This window comes from Pristis pectinata, chromosome 15, assembly GCF_009764475.1.
Source record: "Pristis pectinata isolate sPriPec2 chromosome 15, sPriPec2.1.pri, whole genome shotgun sequence".
NCBI classification, from domain to species: Eukaryota; Metazoa; Chordata; class Chondrichthyes; order Rhinopristiformes; family Pristidae; genus Pristis; species Pristis pectinata.
Genome location: NC_067419.1, coordinates 39,194,573 through 39,208,089, shown reverse-complemented (window position 1 = coordinate 39,208,089; position 13,517 = coordinate 39,194,573). Strand labels below are relative to the sequence as shown.

Below are 13,517 nucleotides of genomic sequence, written 5' to 3'. Positions count from 1 at the left end.
GTGAGGATTGGTAACAACATCTCCTCCTTGCTGACCATCAACATAGGTGCACCTCAAGGCTGCGTGCTTAGCCCCCCTGCTCTACTTTCTATACACACATGACTGTGTGGCTAAGCACAGCTCCAATGCCATATACAAATTTGCCGATGACACCACTGTTGGACGAATCACAGGTGATGATTCAGCGTATAGGAGCGAGATAGGACACATGGTTGAGTGGGTGCCGCAACAATAACGTCTTGCTCATTGTCAGTAAAACTAAAGAACTAATTGTTGACTTCAGGGAGGGGAAGGAGGGTGAACATGCGCCAGTCTACATTGGGAGATCAGTGGTGGAGAGAGTCAGCACCTTTAAATTCCTGGTCGTTAACATATCAGAAGACCTATCCTGAGCCCAGCACATAGATGCAATCACAAGGAAGGCATCCCAGCGTCCTTACTTTCTTAGGAGGTTTGGCTTGTCACTGAACACTCTAACAAACTTTTACAGATGTACTGTTGAAAGTATCCTAACTGGTTGCATCATGGCCTGGTACGGCAATTCAAATGTGCAAGAACATAAGAAGCTGCAGAGCACATCACAGGCACATCCCTCCACACCATTGATAGTATCTACAGGAGGCACTGCCTCAAGGTGGCAACATCCATCAAAGATCCCCACCATCCAGGCCATGCCATCTCTTTGCAGCTGCCATCGGACAGGAGGTACAGAAGACTAAAGTCCCACACCACCAGGTTCAAGAACAGTTACTTCTCTTCAACCATTCAGTTCCTGAACCAACCTGCACAGCCCTAATCACTATAGTTTAGCAACACAATGACCCCTTTGATCACTTTGGACTAAAATGGACCTTTGTTATAATTGTGTCCTTTCTTTTAAAAATTATGAATAATTTATGCTTCTTTTATGTTTTTCTTCTGAATGCTGCTTATCTGATGCTATGTGCCTGTGATGCTGCTGCAAGTAAGTTTTTCATTGCACCTGTGCACACATGTACTTGTGCATATGACAATAAACTTGACTTTGACAAATCCTGGAACTCCCTACCTCAGCACTAAGGCAGTACCTTCACCACACAGACCAAAGTGGTTCACGAATGTAGCTCATTCTCAAGGGCAAGCAGGGGTGGACATTAAGTGCCGTCCTTCCTGTCCTATCATACCCCACTGAAGAATAAAATCACTTTGGTGCCAAAATTCAGACAAAATCTGCCCTATAGCAGACCTAAAAAATGTCACTGTTTGAAGAAAAACAAGAAAGCTGTTCCAGTGTTCTGGCCAACATGTATTCTTCAATTAATTAATTAATGTCAATTAATTATAAGGATATTTATCTCACAGCTGTTAATGGGATCCAGTGTGTATTTTGGCCAGCTATATTATAACAGAGACTGCATTACAAAGTACTTAATTGGCTGTGGGGTTCTTTTTGGCACCCTGGGGTTGCTTTATAAGTTACACCTTGCGTACAATACATCACATAGATGTCACAGCCGAGAAAGCTCACCAGTGCCTCTACTTCCACAGGAGGGTAAAGAAATTTGGAATATCCACTTTGACACTCACCAACTTTGATTGATAGAAATCATCCTATCCGGATGCATCATGGTTTGGTACGGCAACTGCTCTGCCCGGAACTGCAAGAAACTGCAGAGAGTTGTGGACACAGCCCAGCCCATCACAAAAACCAGCCTCTGCTCCATGGACTCTGTCTGTACCTCTTTCTGCCTTGGTGAAGCAGCCAGCATAATCAAAGACCCCACCCACCCGGGTCATTCTCTCTTCTCCCCTCTCCCATCAGGCAGAAGATACAGGAGCCTGAGGGCACGTACCACCAGGCTCAAGGACAGCTTCTATCCCACTGCTAAAAGACTATTGAACAGTTCCCTTATACGATGAGATGGACTCTTGACCTCACAATCTACCTCGTTATGACCTTGCACCTTATTGTCTACCTTCCCTGTAGCTGTGACACTTTACTCTGTATTCTGTTATTGTTTTTACCCTGTACTACTTTAATGCACTGTGTAATGAATTGATCTGTATGAACGGTATGCAAGACAAGTTTTTCACTGTACCTCAGTACAAGTGACAATAATAAACTAATACTGCATTTCATATAGTACCTAACAGATAAAATCTGCAACCAATGTTCATGGGGACTCTTCCAGGTTAGGTAACTGTATGAGCACCAATATATGTGCCTTCATGTGGACAGCATGTAACTCTTTTTGTTAAAATATCTTCTTCTAAGGCAGATCAGGGATGACTTGCTTCCACTCTGGTTCTCTGGGCTCTGAGGTGGCAGATAAAACAATGGGCGCTTTCTGGGCTCTTCCACAGATAGGGCAGGAAGTGCCTGGCAAAACAGGTAGGTTGATAGTCTGTGAGCTGGTGTGCTCCTTCTGCTGTTTATGCAGGGCTATTGTGTTTTCCTGATGCATTGATTCAGGGTTCTCGTTATCATGTTGAATGTTTCTTCTTTACTTTGGGTGGTTATGGGCCAGAGATTCCCAGGATTTCTTCAAGAAGGCTTTGAGTACTCTGTCACAGAAAATATATTATCAGGTGAACAGAGAGGAATGCTTGTTTCAGAGGTCTGTTGTTGGGCTTGCAAATGACCAGTTGAGCCAACTGTGTGTAACCAGGGTTACCATGCTTACGACATCGGTCCCCTCATCGTATTAGTGGATTTTGCAGAAACAATACCTTTCCAGTGCCTTGTGGTGTCCGCTGTAGGTGGTACAGGTTTCAGAAGCATAATGGAGGCCACTGTTCCCTGGTGGACCATGAGTATTGTGCTAGGTCTGAAATTCTGATCTTCAAATACCTTTTCCTTAATCGATCAAAGGCTATGCTATCACATGCAGGCAGGCACGGTAGTGTAGTGGTTAGCATAACAATATTACAGCGTCAGCAACCTAGGTTCAATTCCAGCCACTGTCTGTAGGGAGTTTGTATGTTCTCCCCATATCTGTGAGGGTTTCCTCCCACATTCCAAAGACGTACAGGTTAGAAAGTTGTGGGCATGCTATGTTGGTGTCGGAAGTGCGGTGGCACTTGCGGGCTGCCCCCAGAGCACTCTACGCAAAAGATGCTTTTCATTGCGTGTTTCTATGTACATGTGACTAACAAATATCTTGAAGGCAATGGTGAATTTTGCTGAGAGGAGCTCCCAAGATTCAAGTGTTCCATGTTTTTCAGATTTATTATCACTGAAATATAACGTGGTTTGTTGTTTTGTAGCAGCAGTACAGTGAAAAGACATAAAATTACTATAAATTACAAAAATAAATAAATAGTGCAATAAAATGGAATAACGAGGTAGTTCATGGACCGTTCAGAAATCTGATGGCAGAGGGGAAGAAGTTGTTCCTGAATCGTCGACTGTGTCCCCTCAGGCTCCTGTACCTCCGCCCCGATGGTAGTAACGTGGTGAAGGCATGTCCTGGATGGTGAGGGTCCTCAGTGATGCATGCCACCTTCTTGAGGCACCGTCTCTTGAAGACGTCCTCAATGGCGGGGAGGGTTGTACCCGTGATGGAGCTGGCTGAGTCTACAACTGTCTGCAGCCTTGTGCAATCTTGTTCATTGGAGCCTCCATACCAGGCTGTGATGCAACCAGTCAGAATGCTTTATTGAACACAAACCTTTATTGTTAGAGGGCAGTGTTGTACAGTGGGGGCAGATTGGTAGGGGAACTTTGTCTTCTAGCCTTCCTATTCCACTTATTTGTGAACAATGTGGCTGTTTGATCAAGCACACAGCAGCTGATAGAAGGCTTTTTAAAATAACCACTAAATCACTTACTGAATTGCAATGTAAATATTTTAGCCATTTCTAATTCAATTTTGTCCCACTTAGTGCAAATCACGTGGTGAATTGATGCTTCTATATTTAAAGAGCATATCTTTGTTAAAATGCAGCAGTGATGAAATTAGAATGTTTCATCTGCTTAGCTAGTCAAAAGGCCCTATATGTTCACTCATACCCCATGGCATTATATTGAATAGGAGAAAGGGAATTTGTCTCCAGTGTCATAGCAGCAATGAGTATCAGTAAAATAAACTGCCCTAATTTTGACAACATTTCTATACAAGACTGCTGGCATTCCTTGGTGTAATTGCCTGGAGGCTTCAGGACACCCTAAAGCCTTGAATTTACAAGTAAAGTTCCGCCAGTGATTACCTAGCTGCATTCCTCCTCTGCACGGAGTTCAGGTTGGAACATAGAGTCATGGAGTACTACAGCACAGAAACAGACCCTTCAGCCCATCCAGTCCATGCCACCTGATCTTGTCTAGTCCCATCTACCTGCACCCAGACCATATCCCTCCAAACCATCCCCCCCCCAATCCATGTACCTATCCAAGCCTCTCTTAAATGTTACAATTGAACCTGCATCTACCACTTCTGCTGGCAGCTCGTTCCACACTCGCACCACCTCTGAGTGAAGAAGTTTCCCCTCAGATTCCCCTTAAATATTTCACCTTTCACCCTAAACCTACGTCCTCTAGTTCTGCTCTCACCCAACCTTAGGGGAAAAAGCCTGTATGCATTCACCCTATCCATACCCCTCAATTTTGTTTACCTTTAAAATTTCCCCTCATTCTCCTGCACTCCAGGGAATAAAGTCATAACCTATTCAACCTTTCCTCATAACTCAGGTCCTCAAGTCCTGGCAACATCCTCATAAGTTTAAACAAACATGAACTTGCAGAGAATCTCCGGAGCTTTTCAGGACCTGTGACAGGTGAGATGTTGGAAATCTGAAACTGAAAGCACTGGAAACAGGCAGCAAAGGGTTAACATTAACATGAAATGCTGACTCTGCTTCCCTCCACAGATGCTATGTGAGCTGCTGAGAATTTCCACCTTTTCGTTTCTGATGTAACAGATAGCTGGGAATGCAAGGGTTAACGACAGGCAGTGTAAGGGTTAGTAGTTTGCTTTTTAGTGTGGTTCTCACTGTGAAAGGATTCTCAAGGTAAAGAACGATCTCATTATGGTGTGATTTAGTTATGTCTAGTTTTAATAGCAAGTGCAAGTGGGAAGAAGTAGTTTTTTTTAAACCTATATCTTGTTATGTTCGAAACTTTACGTAAACAATTGCCTGTGTAAGAGTAACTTCTTACCTAGCTTTCCCACGAAAATGGGTATAAAGGTATGCTGTAGCCGAGTCCTCTTTGAGTGGGTTTCGGTATAGAGTTAGGGCTACGTGGTTTACTCTCTCTCTGTATTCCCCCACTCCCACTAGCGAAAGCTAATAAAGCATTTATCATAAGTTCTTTGGTTCTGCTGTTGTCTGATTCTTTCCAGAAGCGCGGGTCGGCTTTGACACTGACCCAGTACAAAATCTGTGACACCATTCAGTTGAACAGGGATTATGCAGCGCCAGGCAAGAAAGGCAAGAATGAGGCAATTCTATTTGTTTAATTATTTGTGTTTGATTTCAATCTTTTAATTATTTTAAAATATTTTGTGTTTTAGTTGACCTAATTTATCTATTTTAATAAAAAATATAACATTTAAAAATTGCAATTCCCATTTTTAGTATTTTTTTAATGTTTCTAAATATTAATAACATTTAGTGGGCTTTTTATTATTCCTAATGATCTTTCCAGTCATATGTCTAATTCAAGCAATGCAATGGACTGCAAGCTTCCAAAACATAGCTGATGGAAGTCCAAGGGGTCTACAGGCACAATATTCAAGGGGAGAGGGGATACAGACCATCCCCGGGTTAAGAACTCCTGACTTATGGTCACCCCAACGTACGAACAAGCTCCCATAATATTATTAAATTCAGAAGTCCAAAATACATACACACATTCATTCCCATGAAAGGCAGGACTAGTTTCCTCTCCCTCTCCATTTTTAATACTTGTTCTTTCTTATCAGTCTAATGTGTGTTAGATGCCATCCATTACAATACTGTGGAGGTATAGTTATATCAAGTGATTTGTGTGTATTTTCTGACTTACAGACAAAAATCGACTTTATGGACCTCTGTAAAAATGGAACCCATTCATTACTGTATTAAGGAGAAGGCTTCCATTTTTTTTATGCAAGAAGCTAACACAGTGTTCTGCAAAATGAACCTGACACCATGTGAGCCTGTGACTTTAATAAAAGTACATTTAAGTTACCAGACTGAACGAAATCCTGAAGGAAATTCTCACCCCTAAACGCATTGATACCCAAAAAGTGTGGGAAGAAACTTTCCATTGTGCCTCTGGTTAGTGGGCGTGAAATTTGTGACAGCTATTTTCATTCTGTTAAGTACATTTAAATTCTGCAGGCATCAGATAAAATGATTTATTCAAGAAAAAAAAACATTAAATCACAGTTTCTTAACATTTCCAATGAGGAACAAACCAATGAGCAGGCTATTTTAGATCTGCTATTGTATATGAGACGATGATGTCATCGTAAAAGTTCCCCCACAACAGAGGAATTATACCATGAAGGAATTTCAGTTTGAAGGTAAGAAATGTTCCAAAGTTGGTGTATTAAACATAAATAAAGGCAATTATAATGGCATGGGACAGAGTAGACTAAAGTGGACCGGGGAAATAGATTAAGGTTGAGATGGTAGATCAGCAGTGCTGACATTTAAGGAGCGATTTGACTCAAAATAGAAGGATATTCCAGTGAGAAAGAAAGGCTCTCCAAGAGGGATGAGTCATCGGTGTCTAACTACAGAGGTTAAGGATAGTATTAAACTGGAAGAAAAGGTACAATGTTGCAAAGATTGGTGGTAGACTAAAGGATTGGGAACCCTTCAGAAACTAGGTAAGGATGACTGAAACAATTATAAAGAGGGAGAAGATAGAGCCTGAGAGTAAACAAGCAAGCAGTGAGTAAGAGCTTCTGTTGGTATATAAAAAGGAAGAGAGCCACAAAAGTAAATATTGGTCTCTTAGAGGATGAAAGCAGGGAATTGATGGTTGGAAATAGAGAAATAACAGAGATTCTAAATATTTTTATTAGTCTTCATTGAAGGAGCTGATAAAAAAAGTTCCAATAATGATAGGTTACCAAAGGGCTATATGGAGGAAAAATTAAAATCAATCTTTATCACTAGAATCTAATGGTGCTAAAAGCCAACAGGTCCTCTGGAAATGATGACCTTCATCTGAGGATCTTAAAGGAGGTAGCAGCAAAGATAGTGGATGTGTTGGGTGTAATTCTGGAGAGGCTCCAGAGAAGTGGAAACCACACATGTAACACAACAGTTGAAGAAGGGAGACAGAAAGCATTGTTTTATGAAAAGTAAATCGTGCTTGAGAAATTAGTCCAAGTTCTTGGAAAATGTAACAGAGTGGATAAAGGGACACCAGAAGACATTGGGTTTTTGGATTTGCAAATGGCATTTCAATACCACATAAAATGTTACTACACTTGATATGAAGGCATGGGAATGGCAGCAATACATATAGTAATGTTTAATTAACAGAGATCATGGAGACAAGATAAGTGGATCAGGAGTCATTTTTGGATCATCATTCACTGGTGTCTTGGCCTCAGCTATTGAAGGGACTGAGTATATCGTAGCCCAGTTTGCTGATAATACATAGTTTAGATTGGTAGGCAAGTTATGAAAAGGTCACAAGGGAACCATGAAGAGATAGGTTAAGCGAGTAGGGTAGAAGTTGGCAGATGGATTAAAATGTGGGAAATGTGAGGTTATCCACTTTGGATGGAAGAATGAAAAAACATTATTTAAACACAGCGAGACTACAAAATGTTGTGGGGAAAGGAGATTTGGGGTCCTAGCACACAAAATATAAAAAGTTACCCTGCAGATACATCAAGTAATCAGCAAGGCTAATGGGGTGTTGGCCTTTATTGCAAGGACATGGAATATAACAGTACAGAAGTTATGACACATCTGTATAGAACTCTGGTTAGGCCACATTTAGAGTATTGCGTGCATTTCTGGTCACCTCACTATAGGAAGGATGTCGAAGCTTTAGAGAGGGTGCAGAGGAGGTTTACGAGGATGCTGTCTGGATTAGAGGGCATGTGCTATCAGGAGAGGCTGGACAAACTTGGGGTCTTTGGAGCGGCGGAGGCTGAGGGGTGATCTGTTGGAAGTGTATAAAATTATGAGGGGCATAGATAGGGTGGACAAGCAATATTTTTTTTCCCATTATTGAGCAATCCAATACCAGAGAGCATGCATTTAAGGTGAGAGGGGGTAGGTTCAGAACAGATGTGAGGGGTATGTTTTTTTTTTAACTGAGAGAGTGGTGGATGCCTGGAATGCATTGCCTGATAGGGTGGTGGAGGCAAATTCATTGGGGGCTTTTAAGAGAGGCTTGGATGGGCACATGAATGAAAGGAAAATAGAGGTATATGGGCATTCTGTAGGTAGGAGGGATTAGCTATGTCAGCACAACATTGTGGGCCAAAGGACCTGTTCTGTGCTGTACTGTTCTATGTTAACAGTAGTGAAGTTTTGATGGAACTTTACAAGACAGTGGTGAAACCACACCAGGAATACCATGCATAGTTTTGGTCTCTATATTTAAGACAGGATATGCTCAGTGAAGGTCAAGCAGAGAAGGTTCAAAAGGTTGACTCCTGGGGTCAAGTGATTGACGTACGAGGAAAAGTTGAGCAGATACTCATTGACATTTGGAAGTACGAGAGATGATCTTATTGAAATGTGTAAGATTCTGAGGTGGGGGGGGGGGTGATGGTGTAGATGCTAAGAGATTGTTTCCCCTAGTCTGGGCACCTTTTGCTAGGGACATAGTCTCAGAATAAGGGGTTGCCCAGTTCAGATGGAAATGAGGAGGAATGTCGTGTCTCAGGCAGTGGGGGAAAGAGTATGAATCTTTGGAGTTCTCATGCCAGATAACTATGAAGGTGGAGTCATTGAATATGTTCAAGGAGGATACTGACAGATTCTTAAACTACAAGAGAATTAGGAGGCAGGTGGAGAGACTAGCCAAGTGGTGCAGAGGCTATGATCTTATTGAATGGGGGAAGCAGATGCGATGCTTCCAATTGGTTCTTTCTCTTATATGATTATGTTCTTATCCATTTATAAATTAAAATAGAAATTAACTTCTGCCCACAGGCTACTGAACACTAACCAGATCATTGAAGCAATATCTAATCATCTAAAACACTTCTATCAGTTAACTTCCTATCAATGAAAACCTACTCAGAATTCCATCATAAACTAAGTTGCCATTTGCTAGTCAATGGTCATGTGCTGTGGTGATTTGCTCAAAGATATTTTACAACTGAGTAAAGGATGATTAAAACTTACTTATCTCCAGTTTTCCAGTTCTGATGATAAGTCAGATTTGAAACTTTTCTCTCCATTGATCCTCTCTGACAAGCTGAGAATTCTCAAAAGTTTCTGTTTACTTTTTTTTAAAAAAATGAACTTCATATAAAGATGGCTGAGCAGGAACCTTCCATGATAAAACAACTCACATTTACAAGGTAATCCAAGCCTATTTAATGACTCTGAAATAGCACTTCAGCATTCAATTGGTCTCAACTTTGACCAGTGAATTGGACCAGTTTCATGGGGAAGAGGCCGTTCTTAAATAATGGAAATCAAAAAAATGCAGATGGTGTAAATCGATAATAAAGACGGAAAATGCCACAGCTGTGGCCTGACTGGAGGAGTCTGTCCAGCATTTTGTGCTTTTGGCTGTTAGCTATTGTAGTCTAATATCGTCTGGCAGACAAGCAAAGCTGAAGAAATACATTTCACCCTGCAATATCAAGACAGTTAAAAATACTTCAAAGGAAGGATAGAATTTACAAACAATAGTGGCATAAAAGTGATGCTGGAAAACTACTCGTAGTAGTAACCACTAAGTGCAGTTTGTCCTTTTCTGGTGGGGATGTGGAGATTTGTAAAAGAAAACTGCGAAATGTATCTATTCACAGATTCAGATTAGTTTATTGTCAGAGACACCAGGGTACAATGAAATTAGATGCTCACGTAAAGCTCACAGAATGAACAGTACCCACGGTAAGTAAGTACCACGTAATAATAAATACCAGGATAAGAGTCGCTGACGACACCAACATTTAACGTCCCTCCTTAACCTCCCCTTTTACTAAATGCAACAAACGTTCTATCAGTCTCGTGTCTCTTTTCACTACGTTGTCTGTTCAGGCATCTCAATGGACGAGTGTCTGGACTTGCCTTTACGAGGCAAGCGTGAAAGATTACCATCCCCAAAGGATGTTAAATTCCATATTGTACAGATACAAAATTCTTCCATTCAAAGCATGTGTTTTAAAAATAGTTCTGGCCATAATTTGTAAAGACGCTTTGTCGCTGAACAAGTCAGCTTCTGTCTCCGAGAGAAAAGAGCAAGCCAAGGGGTGGCATAGAACCACATGATCCTATTCAGGTTCCACAAACCAAATCTCAACCCTCAGACCTTCCCACTCTGACGCTAAGATTGGGGGGAAGTCATCAACGAAAAGGGAACGTAGTACTATAAACTCCGCCTCGTCATTCATTCTTACACGCACACACTCACAGCCTGAGAGAAACTGTAATACGTTCTGAAGTATCCCACCATGAAGAGGATTTTCCACACACTGGAACCAATGAAATACAACGTCCACAATTGTCACACACACTGAATAATTAATCCTGTCCAGGGGCAATATTAAACTGTAGAGGTGCTTTCAAGGATCCTTTGTGTAACACAGTCGGAATTCTCACCGGCAGCGGTTAACAAAGAGTTCGCCTCCATAATAAAGAAAGAGCAAGGCAAAGATGACAAACCACGCCAAGAAGAGCACCCTCGCTCAAACTGGACGGTCACCCTGCCCCCTCGACCTTCAGTGATATTACACGAAGAGCTGAAATCCACATCTCTTGGTCCGGGTGTCCTGTCAGTGGCGAACACAACCTGACACCGTCTTCCCCCAGCCCCTCTCTCCCTACGGCACTTCCTTACCCTGTCCGTAAAGACGGTCGCCGGTGATGTCAGCGCTATTCCTTACCTCCGTCAGTCTCCCCGTCCACCCAGTCTGATTGATTAATGCTTAAAGAGGCTGTGACGCTCGAATAATGATTGGCTCCACAACCCGGCACTTTTTTTTATTTGTGATTTCCCTCCCTTTCTCTCACTCTCATCCCCCTCCTCCCTTCAATGTTACAAGTACACTTTAAACGTGGATTAAGACCAGAACACACACAGTTCCAACTGCAATCAAACCACCTCTCCGCACAGACCCTGTAGTAGGATAGGGTATTATATTTAAATGAGAGAGTCGTTTGGACACTAAAACCTAAGAAATTGCTGTAATTCAAAGGCTTATATTACTTCACGGCCGGTCTATTGTCCTCAAAGGAGTTTTGCGGGTTACAGAGCAAGATCCCATAAACAGAATTATTGAGAGAGGCAAACCAGAGCAGAGTGTTTGGACCACTATGTTTGCCCCAACACTTTGAAAGAGTTGGTCCCTACCTCCTGTTCTTTCCCCTCTGCCCTTTCAGATCTGCTTCTTGTCCCAACTTATTATTCCATTACTATTTGGTCTTGGTATTGGTTTATTATTGTCACTTGTACCGAGGTACAGTGAAAAACTTCTCTTGCATACCGATCGTACAGGTCAATTCATTACACAGTGCAGTTACACTGAGTTAGTACAGAGTGCATTTGAAAGTTTCTATTGATTGTGTTCCACCTTCCTCTCACCAGAACAGAAATAAAAGCAGTAGGTCATTAAGCCTTTGAGCCTTCCCCATCATTCAAAAGGTGATCTTTTACCTCAACACTACTTTCCTCCACTAAGCCCATATCTCTTGTTCTCTTTAATACCTAAAGATGAACAGATTACTGTCTTGGGTGCACTCGGTAACCGAGCCTCCTTGGGTGGACAGTTCCAAAGACTCACTACTCTCTGGGTGAACAAATGTCTTCTCATCTTTGTCCCTTTTGGTTTAAGACAATGACACCTCAGCCAAGGGAAATATCATCCCTGCATCCGTTGTGTCAAGTCCCATAAGGATTCTGTACATCTCAGTGAGATCCCATTCTTCTAAACCAAAGAGAGTGCAGACCTAATCTGTTTTATCTCTCCACATACAACAAACCCACCAACCAAGGAATCAATGTGATGAACCTTCATTAGGTCCTCACAATCACAAGTACATCCTTCAATAGGTAAGGACACCAAACCTGTACACAATGTACTTGATGTAGTTTTAAAATGTTTCTACTTTTGTACTCAAATCCTCTTACAAAGTACCATTTACCTTCCTAAATGCTTGGTGTATCTGCATGTTAACTTTTAGTGATTCATGAATAAGGACACCTGAATTCTGAATACCAGCACCTTTCATAGAAGCAGAAGTAGCCCTTTGAGCCTGTTCCTCCATTCAAATGATCATGGCTGGCCATCTATCTCAATCCACCTTCCCGCTTTCTTTCCACCCCCTTGATGGCATTAGAAATGTATCTTTCTCCTGAAATATATTCAGTGAATTGGCCTCTGCAGCCCTCTGTAGTAATGAATTCCACTGGCTCACTGCCCTCTGAGTGAAGAAATTTCTCCTCATGTCAGTCCTAAATCTCTTGCCCTGGAAACTGACCCTGGGTTGTACACATCCCGTCCAAGAGTCCCTGCAGCCCAGTCAGGACATTTAGATCCCTTCTCATTCTTCTAAGCTTTACGAATGTAGTCAACCTCACACCTCCTCACATGACAGTGCTGCCCTGCATCCAAATAACTGATGTAGATTTGAAGAACTGCACACAGCACTAATCCCTGCAGCACCACAATTATTAACAGCCTCCCAACCCAAATAATGACCCATTCATTCCTACTCTTTGTTTTCCATCCTTAACCAATCCTCACTCAACACCTGCAGGTGATGCCCAAAATGAGTTACAAAAGGCACTGTTTTACTTAAAGTTACTTCTCTCCTTGCTTGGTAAGCTCATCTATGTTTTCTTTTCTTGATTTTGCTTTACCTTTCCACAGTGTGAATGTTTTGAAAAAGCCCCAAAAGTAACCGCTCAATATATTGCCTGAGACTGGAAGTGATTGAGGGAAGAACAAGTAGCTTTAGAGATATGATTCCAAAATTCTCAAGCACTGGGAGAGATATGTCAGTTCAGCTTGGTAACTTGCAAGCCTAATACTATCATCATGGTACTATCATAATGGTACTGTAGTTAGGAATGGAGATTAAATACTGCCGACATCCTATCAATGAAGAAAAAATGACAAGACTCTCTATTTGGCCCAATATATGAGGAGGAAGGGACCTATATTTATTTATTTAATGAAAAAGATTAAACATAAATGTCTAAGATAGAATAGTAGGGAAGTTAATGTCAGTTTTTTTTCACAGATTAGATTTTGATTCAAAAGGTAGGGAACATAAAATGAAGGAAGGGTCTGCAAAAAGGTAAATCCACTTCCCACGATACCTCCTTTGTGCATATAAACCAGACCTACACATAAAGTCAAGGTAAATTATTTGTCCATTTTCTCAGTTAGCCTGTCATGGAT

At 41.6% G+C, this 13,517-nt stretch overlaps 1 protein-coding gene across 2 annotated transcripts in view; it reads right to left on the bottom strand.

Moving 5' to 3' along the window:
• LOC127578317 (monocarboxylate transporter 2-like) overlaps positions 1-11,017 on the bottom strand; it is a 117,604-nt gene extending 106,587 nt beyond the window's left edge. The window contains exon 1 of one of the 2 annotated variants that reach the window (XM_052030213.1): positions 10,952-11,017. The gene's annotated coding sequence lies outside the window, so the exon portion shown is untranslated. Of the gene's footprint in view, positions 1-9,285; positions 9,411-10,951 lie in introns of those variants that run through there. The other variant, XM_052030214.1, reaches the window with a different exon arrangement.
• Positions 11,018-13,517: the final 2,500 nt, after the last annotated feature.